Raw genomic sequence first — 11,666 nt, 5'->3', positions numbered from 1 at the left:
GGCGTGCTGAGTAATTTTTTTAGTAGGTCAAATAAGTTTGGGAAACCCCTGACCCAGACAATATTCAGGGCCTCATCCCCTGCACAACAGCCTTCTAACTGGTCTTCCCAAGTCCATTCTTTCCTCATTCTAATTCATCCTTCACATGGCTGCCAGAGTGACATTCCTAAAGGACAGATCTGACCACGTTACTCCCCAGCTCAAAAAACTCCAAGGGCTCCCTATTACTTCTAGGGTAACATGCAAGCACCTGTTTGAACTATGGATTACTAGAGCTAGAGCTGGAAGGGACCATCTAGTCTTGATCCCCTCATTTTATAGTTGGGGAAACTGAGACCCAGGCAAGTTAAGTGTTATGCCCAAGGTCATAAGGTTATATAGGTACAAAGTAGCAAACTTGGGGGTTGAATTCAGGGCCTCCGTTTGGACCTCTTTTGACCATATCACCTTGCCTCCCAAATATAGAACACAAAGCCTGGCAGATAAGACCTCTAAAATATGGTCCCCATCCAGCTTTTCAGGTTCATTTCATATTGCTTCCTTCCATACATTCAATTACTAAGTAAGAAAAAGGGAGAGAAAAGGTATCAGACTGACTACCAAGCTGAAGGTCTACAGAGCCGTTGCACTGACCTCATGGTTGTGTACCTGAGAAACCTGGACAGTCTACCAGTGCCATGCCAGGAAACTGAATCCCTTCCATTTGAATTGTCTTAGGAAGATTCTGAAGATCACCTGGCAGGATAAGGTAGCAGACACTGAGGTCCTTACTCAAACTAAACTGCCAAGCATTCAAACTCTGCTTCAGAGAGTGCAACTCTGATGGGCTGAATGCCAGAATAGTAACAGAAAGACTAATACAAAATGTGATCTGAGGCTAGGAATAAATGCTAAAAATGATAAAAACCACACTGGGGGATGAGGAATAATCAAGGGAAAGATAAGATTTGTCTTCGCATAGGTGAGAATATAATAATGGATAAAAGGATGAAGAAGGAATACACAACATTTATTTCGCTTTTCTCTTCCCTCTCAAGGAGAATCATCTTGAGGATGGAATAAAACCTAGTTACAGGGAACTGAAACCCAAAAGAAGCAGGGAAATGGTGAGAGAAGACCTAGTTACCCTCAGTGACATCAAATCATCTAACCTGGACAAACTGCAACCCAGAGTCCTGAAAGGATTTATGGATGTGATTGCTGATCCACTATCAGTAATCAGAGAGGAATCATGGGAAATGGTAGACTTGATGAGCCAGTGTTGTCCTTATTTTTAAAAAGGTTCAGAAGGCGGGTATTCCAATTAAAGACCAGTAAATATATCTTCTGTTTCAGGTAAAATTCCATACTAAAGGAAGGGTTTGTAAGAACTTAGAAAGGCAGGATGTGATTCCTAAGAGCCAGCCTGATCTCCTTAAAAGCAAGTTATGCCAGACTAATCTCATTTCCTTTCTTTCCAAGTTGTTGAAACAAGGTAATCTCTGGCATGGTACGGTAATTCTGAGTTGCCATGGAGATAATGCTACCCTGGAGTCCAATAGCTAGTGGTATTTCAGAACTGGGACTTTTGAGAGGGTCCTCGTGTAATTTCTGGGAGAAAGATGTCAGAAAGGAAGAAGTTGGGAGTGCCGGTTGGTGTGGGAGAGTTGTCTTCAATTTGGGGACATGGTAACAGGTGCTGGGGGGTCCTGGCATTTCCCTTCAGCTTTTCCTTCTGAAGAGAGACTGACATCAGTGTGTTGCTATGCATAGTGCAGACCACGGTTGGTGAGGTACGTGAAGGAAGCCCTCAGAGACAATTTCCTTCTCCTGTTGCTCCTAGTCAAGGAAGGAAACCTGTTAACTGGGTTTCCTCTTGTACATTTCCTTTCCTCTTGTAAGTTTTTTGGCTCATCCTAAAATCTAAAGCAGGAAAAGACAATTTCTGCAGCAGCTAGCAGCATTTAGCGCTGGCTGCAATATATCTACAAACTGTACTCCTCCTGCTTGGCTCTTGGGTTTTTCATTACTATCATTTAGTTCCCCTTTCTAGAAAGGAAGCTGGCGGCTGCTAATCCTTGTTGTGTGATTGTTAGCAGCTTGGGGAAAACGTGTGGGTCTGGGTAGAGGGCGGACAGAACCTGCTTCCGGGCAGTGATTCCCTCCAGGCCATCGCCAACACTTTGGGAGTGCTTTACAACTGTATTCCTGAGCCAGCTCAAATTGATTTATAGGAGTAAGCAGAGAGATATTAATAATCGAAAGTGAAAATAAAGCCCCTAGACTGGTAAAGATAAACCCCCTGAGGCAGCTGTAAGCCAGCACGTGGGAATTGTTCTATATCACTGTGTGTACTGAGTAGGTCTTTTTTGGATTCTTTGACTACTTGCATGGGAATTCCCTCTTTTGTAACATTGTTTCAGTCACATCCCACTCTTTGTGACCCCATCTGGAGCTTTCTTGGCAAAGATACCGGAGTGGTTTGCCACTTACTTCTCCAGCTCATTTTACAGATGAGAAAACTGAGGCAAACAGGGTTAAGTGACTTGCTCAAGGTCACACAGCCAGTAGTATCTGAGGCTGGATAAAACTCAGGAAGATGAGTCTTCCTGACTCCAGGCCTGTCACTCTATCTACCTCACCACCTAGCTGCCCCTATTTTTCTAACATACTATCCAACTACATACAGGTAAGAAGAGGGAGTATCCTCATCCACTACCAGCAAGTACATTTATTGCAGGATATTTGGTTTATAAGAAAGCAACTGAAAATATAAAGCTGTGAACTGGAAGATAGTACAACTGAATGAGTTTAGAACTGGTTCAAACAATAGATTAAGTTTCTGCGATAAAAAGATTGACTGGAAATCAATCATATTTAATTTTGGCCCAAAAGAGCCTATAATACAAGATATTTAAATTACATGCCAAATTTCCATTTTCTAAGATTCTTTAATTATACTCATTATCTGTCACATGATAAGGTTGCATTTGACTCTGTCCTGAACAATTATGTCTGATAATGCTTTTTGATTTATACCATTACTTAATGAATGCTCACCAATTCTAAAGAACCATGGAAAATAAGAAGAATCTCACTCCATTAATTATTTTTAAATATTTAATTATTTTTTTACTATAAAGCTATTTTTGCTTCCTTCTACCTCACTCCACATTGAAAAAGAAAAACAAAGTCCTTGTAACAAATAAGCCTTGTCAAAGCAAAACAAATTTCCACATTGGCCACGTCTAAAAAAATGCCTCATTCTGTGTCAGTTCCATCATTTCTTTCTCAGGAGATGGGCAGTATGATTAATCATCAGTTCTCTGAAATCACTCAATTTAGTCTCTTGGGGCTTTCTCACACCAAAATGGTCCAAATTTGGGGCTTTGTGCCCTAATTACTTTGGTCCACTACTATTTTGATGGAAAATTTGATCACCATGATAGCTACCATGTGTGGCCAGCTCATCGATCAAGCCATGTGCTTCTTTCTCAGTTATTTCTCCCTCAAATCCTACATTTCCATAATGGCACCCAAACTTAGCAGCAACTAGTGAAATGGCCAGGGCAATTATGTTCAGCCTTTTATCAATGAGCTGGGAATTTATAAAAGAAAATAAATATGGATAAAGAACAAATACATTGGATCACAATGTGTGTAGCCAAAAAAGTTATTAGTAATCTGGAATGCAGGCTGAATTTAACAGGTTGAAACTTAACAGTAGATGTAAATATAAATCTATTTAATATATGTATATATTATATTATATATGTAAAATATTTACATATTGTAAAAATATACAAGCATATATATATGTATATACTCTTTTTTAAAAAAGTATCTCCTTATCTCATCCAGGCTGGAAGTACAGGGGCTATTCACAAGACCACTCATGGATCCAATCTCACTACTGACAAGCACGGGAGCTTTGGCCAGCTCTGTTTCTGAGTTGGGCTGATTCCCCTCTCCTCGGGGGGCTCATCTTACTGATGCTAGATAATTCAGACAACTAATGATCTTAGATCACTGCAATTCAGAACTCCTGAACTCAAGATTCACCTGCCTCAGCCTGGATTATAGGGATACTCTAACATGCCTGGAGAAAGAGAAAGACTCTTAAACTTTGGATAAAAAAAACCTAATTACCTGAAAAAGTACAGGTTGGAGGTGATGTGGCTAGAATGCAGTTCAGGTGAAAAGAGCTAGTGATTTTAGTAGACAGCAAGCTCAGTACATGGGAGCTGTGTGATATGGCAGGCCAGAGAATCAATCTGACCTAAGGCTGCATTGAGAGTCACAACCCTCAGAGAAATAGAAAAAAAAGGTGATGAGTCAGCTGCCCCTCAGTGCTACTCAGAACACACCTAGAGGAGGGGATTCTGTCTTGGGAACTTGATAAAAGTCATTTAACTGGCACTTGAATTTAGGTGTAAATCCTAGTCAAAAAGCAACAGGTAGCTAGCCCTCCTCTTCCTCCCAGTTTGAGCCTCCATTCATGTATTCATTCAGCAAGTATTTATTGGGCCTAATATGTATCTTTATCCCACCAATCTCTTCAGATTTCCATGAAAGAATTGTAATTGGTTCTTCTTAGAGAATTTTGGTAAAGTCTGTTGGGGTTTAAGAGAATCAAATACTGCAGGTATCTTCTGGATGGTGCAGATGCTCCATTCTGCCAGGAGGGATTCAGAGTAGCATTCTTAGAAGATGAAGGACAAACTCTGAAGGGCAAGCTGAGTCCTGAGCTGTCAAAGAATGCTAATATTTGCAAGGCTTATTAAGCCTGGGACTGGGCTGCCTAGAGCACAATTAATAGGAGCTCCTTCACTGTATTAGACATGCCAGCACAGCAGACAGTGCTTTGGGTCCCCCACCCACCCAGAGGGAGGCAGCTGAAAAGCTAGAAAATGCCAGGTATGTATTAAAAACTTGAGGCATCATTCAACAAAGCCAAGTGAAGGAGTAGCATGTGCCTTGAAGAGAGCCTTCCTCAGGGATGCTTTCCACCTCATCTGTTGCCTCACACAGTGCTCTGCTGCACTCAGTAGCTGCTTCATAGATTTTGGCTGAAGTGAATGAAAAATATGTATTAGCATATTGATTAAAGGATTATTTGAAAAGAAATAACATGAGGTAGAGCCTTGGATTTGGAGTGAGTTTCTAAATCGAGTGTGCTGGGCTGTAGTACCTGCTCCTGGGGGAGGCTGAGGCAGGTGGATCTCTTGAGCTCAGGGTATCTGAGCTTCAGTAGGGCTAAGGTTGATTAGAGGTCTGCAATAATTCTGGCATCAAAATGGTGCAACCTCAAGGTCAAAGGGAGTGGAGCACCAGGCTGCTTGAGGAGCTCTAAATTGGACTGGGTTTGGAAAGCAAGGAAGGTCAAAGTTTCTGTGTCAATAAATGGTGGGATCTGGCCTGTGTGTGGTCACTGCACTTCCAGCATGGATGAGATAGGAAAAGGAAGAAAGGAAGGAAGGAAGAAGAAAGGAAGGAAGGAAGGAAGTAGGAAAAAAGAAAGAAAGAAAGAAAGAAAGAAAGAAAGAAAGAAAGAAAGAAAGAAAGAAAGGGAGGAAGGAAGAAAGGAAGAAAGGAAGAAAGTAAGGAAGGAAGGAAGGAAGGAAGGAAGGAAGGAAGGAAGGAAGGAAGAAAGGAAAGAGGGAAGAAAAATAGAAAGGAAAGAAAGAAACAAAGGAAGGAAGGAAGGAGGAAATAAGAAAGGAAGAAAGAAAGGAAGGAAGAAAGAAAGGAAGGAAGGAAGAAAAAAGAAAGAAAGGAAGGAATGAAGGAAAGAGGGAAGAAAAATAGAAAGAAAGAAAGAAAGAGGGAAGAAAAATAGAAAGAAAGAAAGAAAGGGAAGGAAGGAAGAAAGAAAGAAAGAAAGAAAGAAAGGGAAGGAAGGAAGAAAGAAAGAAAGAAAGGAAAGAGGGAAGAAAGAAAGAAAGAAAAGAAGGAAGGAAGGAAGGAAGAAAGGAAGGAAGGAAGAAAGAAAGGAAGGAAGGAAGGAAGAAAAATAGAAGGGAAGGAAGGAAGGAAGGAAGAAGGGAAAGAGGGGAGAAAAAAGAAAGAAAGAAAGAAAGAAAGAAAGAAAGAAAGAAAGAAAGAAAGAAAGAAAGAAAGAAAGAAAGAAAGAAAGAAAGAAAGGAAGGAAGAAAGAAGAGAAGGGAAGGAAGGAAGGAAAGGAAGGAAGGAAGGAAGGAAGAAAGGAAGGAAGAAAGTTTGCTATTTAGAACCTGTGCCACCTTGGCCAATAATAATAATTTCCTCTCTCTCTCTTCTCCTCCCCCACCCCCCCCACCCAAAAAAGAAACAGGTCTGTTACATTCCCAAGCCTGTTCCCAGGGTTCCCTAGTATTACCCCCACCAATTTAATTTCCCTCCAATTTTAGGGGTCTAAGCATCCCAGTTCCATTTAACCATTTAGTGCATTAGTTTTTACAAAACAATATTTAGTCCAATGGTATATCATCAACAAATATCCAAACATTTCCCCTTAGAACCTTGAGACAGGGTATAATCCCCTCTACACCACCTCAGCAGGATAGGAATTGGGTTCATAGCTAAACTCTGTTCCTACATAGCATTAGTCCCACCAAATTCAAGTCCAAAGCCCCACCCCTGGGTTTGTTTTCTGGGATCCTGGCTTCTCGGGGCTTCCCTGCTGGGCTGGGTACAACTTCCAGCCTGGAATCTTGAGCTCCAAAGTCCCCATGGCTAGATCTCCTGGGTCCAGGATTCTTCTCCCTGCACCCAGAACTGAAAAGAACAAATGAAACAGACAGAAACTCAAGCCTGTTTCTTGGTGCTACAACATCTAAAGGGAGAGGAGAAGATGTCCCTCTGGTCCTTCCCCACTTCCTGCATAACATCACCAACTGTGAATCCTTCATCCCTGGATGAAGCAGGGAAACGAGAAATAGCTGTGCTTAGTCATGTAGATTTAAAGACATAGATAGTTCTAGCTACTTAGCTTGTGGGAAGAAGCTGCTTCCAAGCACTTGGTAGGTCAAAGCAGAGTATTCATGCATGGGCCAGTCCTCCTGTCTCCCAGGAGCAGGACCCCAGCACCTCCTACATAGGTGATGCCATTTTAAGTGGTCTGGAAACATTCCCAACCCCATTACCTTAATAACTAACATTTACATAGTGCTTTAAGGTTCTCATAGTTTTTTATAGATATTGTTTCATTTTATCCGTACAGCAACTCTGTGAGGTATGTGCTATTATTAAACCAGCTAGGTGGAATAGTGGAGAGTGTTGGGCGTAGAGTCAAGAAGACTAGAGTTCAAATCCTCTCTCACACACTTAAGAGCACTATAACCCTCTCTCAGCCTGTTTCCTTAAAATGCTGATAGTAATAGCACCTACATTCCAAGGTTATCACGAAGAGCAAATGAAATAACATAAGTAAAGCATTTTATAAACCTTAAAACATTATTTAAACACTAGTTATTATTTTACAGAATGAGGAAACTGAGGCAGAGATCACTTAGCTGGTCTAAGATTTAGACTGAAACCATTAGATTTTCAGCAGGCACTGCCTTTTGACTCTTTTTTTGTATCCTCAATGCTCAGGAATTCCCATGGGTTAATCCAGCTAGCAAACAATTGCAATATAGTAAGTACCTATTATGTGCCAGGCACTATTCCTGAGCCACCACCGAGCACCCACCTTTCTAATAGACGAAGAAGGAACCAGAAATCAAATAGCAAATTATTTAATTGAGACATTATAACAAAGTAACCAATAGGGAAAAAACAAGACTGATTCTCAGCTTTCTATACACAAGTCAGACTCAAATGTCAGTGAGGAAGGGATTAGGGTCTCCTCTCTGAGTATCCTTCCAGCAGTGTTTAGGTTTCATTGCAGTTAGAAGACATCTTCTGCCTGAGATCTTGTGGTTCTGTCTCCTGGCAATGAAACACACTTCCCATGGCTCCTTGGCATGGTCCAGGAATTCCCTTATGGCTGCTCCAACCAGCATCCTTTTACATCAAAGCTTTATGCTCTGCTTCTAGTCTTCGCTTCCATAGCTACCATCCATTTTTTTTTATTAAAGGGGCCATCCCTTGACTCACTTCTTAAAGAGGCCTATTCACTGAATGGGCTTTACCTCACACTAAGTGAGTACATGGAAAGACCTTAGCCCAAAAGGGCCAGGGTCTCCCATTGCATCCTGGGCTGTATCAAGTCGTCCTGATCAATATCTGGCCACTGGACCCAGATGGCTCTGGAGGAGAAAGTGAGGCTGGTGACCTTGCACAGCCCTCTGTCACTCAAATAAAAGTCAACTGAAAGTCATGTCATCATCTCCCTGATGTCATGGTCCTCTTCAAGAACGAAGGACAAACACAAGACAAACCATACATTTAACCTTAGAACCTTCGCTTCAAAGAAATGTCATGCTTTTTTTTTAATTCCATGAGACCACCTGAGCCAACAACATGCCCCAGGATTAAAGAAAGACATCTTCAACTCCCTTGTTAATCAGCCTTTCCCAGGTAGAACACTAAAAGGAGGACCAAATAGCTTTAAGATTTCCAGAGGTGCTCTTCTCAATGTAAGGTTCCAAGCTCTTACATTGACCTGAGTTAAGGAGAATGTATTGCTTTTAGCTTCTACCCCCCCAGCCCACACCTTGCCCCCAATCAGGGTAGAGGAAATGTGACTCCCACATGGTAAGCAACTCCCACAAAATCTTTTTGACGCTGGAAATAGATTCACTTCTTTCTGTTTGCCTCTCAAATTTCCATCATGCTCTCCATAACTAGAGATGTGTGATGCAAATTTCTTTAAAGACAAAATCAGCTTTAAAGAGACATTAGAAACACTGAGAGTGAGTGGAAAAGCAAAAGCCACGCTAGTTTTCTTATCATCGCAGCAAAGCTCAAACATCGACAATCTCCTCTAGTTAAAAAATTAGTTAATTAGGTAGTTAGGTAACTTGGGTCTGAAGTTAGGAAGACCCTGAATTCAACTACGACCTCAGACACTCACTAGCTGTGTGACCCTGGGCAAATCACTTCACTCACTTCCTCAGTTTCCTCACGGGGATGATGATAGTGCCTACCTCTCAGAGTATGGTGAAGATCGCACTTTGCACAGCGCCTGGCATGTAGTAGGCACTTAATAAATGCTTGTCTCCTTCCTTCCTACCCATCACGACAGATGCAGAGACACAACTGTAGGTACATGACATGCATCTAGCTTCATCCCCCTTTATTCCAAGATTGATTTGGAGCTTCCCCCCGTGGATAATTTTCTGGCAGTAATTGTCTGTCTATGAATAGTGCGTCCCAGCCTTGAACCCCTAATTCTCTAAGGTTTCCAGAGAATTTCACTAATTTCTCAAAATTTTGAGGCTATTTTGTACTCTCAGATTACTCATCTTTTCAACTCTTTGACAGTGGCGTAGTTTTCCACCAGTCTGCTAGCTCGTGTTTTTCCTTGGACATCCTTGCAGAATTCAGTCCCAAGACCAGAATTCCTGTCAGAAAACCCAAGCGGTTATCAATGCTTGATCTTCTCTGAGAGGATGCCATTTTTAGGCAGTTGACCTCCTTTAACTGATTTCTCATCCTAGTTGGTTGCATACTTCCCCATCTTCTAAGATGACAAAGCATAGACCAGTAGTCAGATGCAGCTTTCACAGAAACATCAGCAAGTACAGAACGAAGCCTGTGGCATTATTCTTGGCAGCAGCATATGTATGTACCAGAAAGGCCAGATGCTGACACCATGGCGCCTTCTCCTCAAGCCTCAGGGTACCTAGCATGTTCAGCAGGGTACAATTAAGGTCCTTTGGCTGTGGATTTCCCCAGGGATGTTATGGTACAGTTCTAGAGACTGTTTGATTCCTGCCAAGGCTAGCATTTCTTTGAGTAAATTGTTTTCAAACTCATGACCTTGATGAGAATGGATCCTGGCAGAGAAAGCATGCTCAGAGAAATCCTTCTTCCCTAATTCAATGCTGTAGAAGCCTTCCAGGCTCCTGATTGCATAAGCCTGTGCTTGCTGAAGGCCTTTCATAGTCTGTGTAGCATTATCTCTATTTTTTATTTTTAAAAAACTGTCTAGTCCTTGCCCATATACTTTTCATAAAACAATCTACATAATTGCGTCGCTTCAAAAATTAGAAATAAGGAAAGCTTTAGACAATTAAGTTTAAGTTTAGTTGTTGAAAATTTCAAATGATTATCTATAATCTTGAGTCATTTCTATTTTTGAAAAGTTGCTGGATTTTTTTCTTTGGAAACCAGCTTATTTTTATGAATAACAGCCCACTTCAAAGCCAAGAATTCTAATATGTGGCTAAAATAAAGACCCCAATTGTCATTGAGTTCTCTGCTGGCAGATGCAAGAGGCAGTGGCAATTGCTTTCCTAGAGCAAAGCTACTCCCAGACTTTCTAGTCTGTATAACACAAAGGGTTTGCTTAGATTTTCAAAAGTAAATGATGGCACATATATGAGGCAACTGGTAGTCCCTGAAGACACGTTCTTATTTTCTCATGCCAATTCTCTCCAGGGGATTCAGATTGGATTAGTTATTGTTCCCCTTCTGCTTTTGATTATTCTCAACCCACAAGTGAGATGACCATTTATTGGGTATACTGGGCATTCCTTTCAGGGATGGGTTACACTAGATGATCACTGAGGTCCCAGCTCCCAAATTCTCTAATTCTGTGATTTTAAGACTGTTTTGCTGCTTTGTAATGACTACATGGAGCAATGCTTAGACCTGTGTTTTAGCGTGCCTGTCTTTCCACAGCCCCTCCAACATTCACTGTTCTGATCTTTCATCACCTTTGCCAAATTTCATAGTAGGGGAATGAAACTTCAGAGCTGTTTTAATTTGTATTTCTCTTTCTATTAGTGATTTGGAGCATGTTCTCAAGTGACCAATTATAGTTTTATTTCTTCTTTTTAAAATAGTCTTTTCATATCTTCAAGTCACTTATCTGATGGGGCAAGGTCTTAGCATTTCATAGTGATGTCAACTTCCTACACACTTTGGAGATCAGACTTTTATTAGTGAGATCTGATGCAAATGCCCTTGACATTGAATACTTTCTCTTTTATCTTAAATTTAATTCTGCAAATGCTTTTTAAATTTTATATAGCTAAAATTCTCCATTTTATTTTTCATGATCTCCCCCATCCCTTGTTAACTTAACAATTTTCCTCCAGCCATGGAGGAAAGATGTGGAAGAGACTTGATATTGTTCTCTTCTAATTTTTTTATAGCAGAACCTTTCTGTTTTTAGGACATGTATATATTATGAGTTTATTGTGGCATACAGCATAGCAGTTTGGTTTAACCCTAATTTCTACCAAGCTGCATAGTAGGTACTTGGCTAAACCTTCTCGCACAAGAGACACTAGACACTGGTTCCATACAGCCATCTAAAAGAAAAGAACCACCAGGACAACTAGTGAAGGGCAAGTGGAAGATACAAGCAACCCATGGACAGTCAAGCACAGCCAGACAACAGGGGGAAGCTTTCAGAGGTGGAGGGAAAACAGACTTGAAACCCAGCTCTGGCCAGTCCTCTCCCTCAGAGTTTACTGTAAGTGGGACCGCAGTCCAAATTGGGCCCTCATACCTCCCCCAAAGAGAGGAGGCTGAGGACACTCAGCTTTGGAGAATATGTGCATTAGTAAAAGGAAGACAAGCCGATTAGTGAG

This window comes from Trichosurus vulpecula, chromosome 2 (genome assembly GCF_011100635.1).
Source record: "Trichosurus vulpecula isolate mTriVul1 chromosome 2, mTriVul1.pri, whole genome shotgun sequence".
In the NCBI taxonomy this organism is placed as follows: domain Eukaryota; kingdom Metazoa; phylum Chordata; class Mammalia; order Diprotodontia; family Phalangeridae; genus Trichosurus; species Trichosurus vulpecula.
This window is presented reverse-complemented; position numbering follows the sequence as displayed.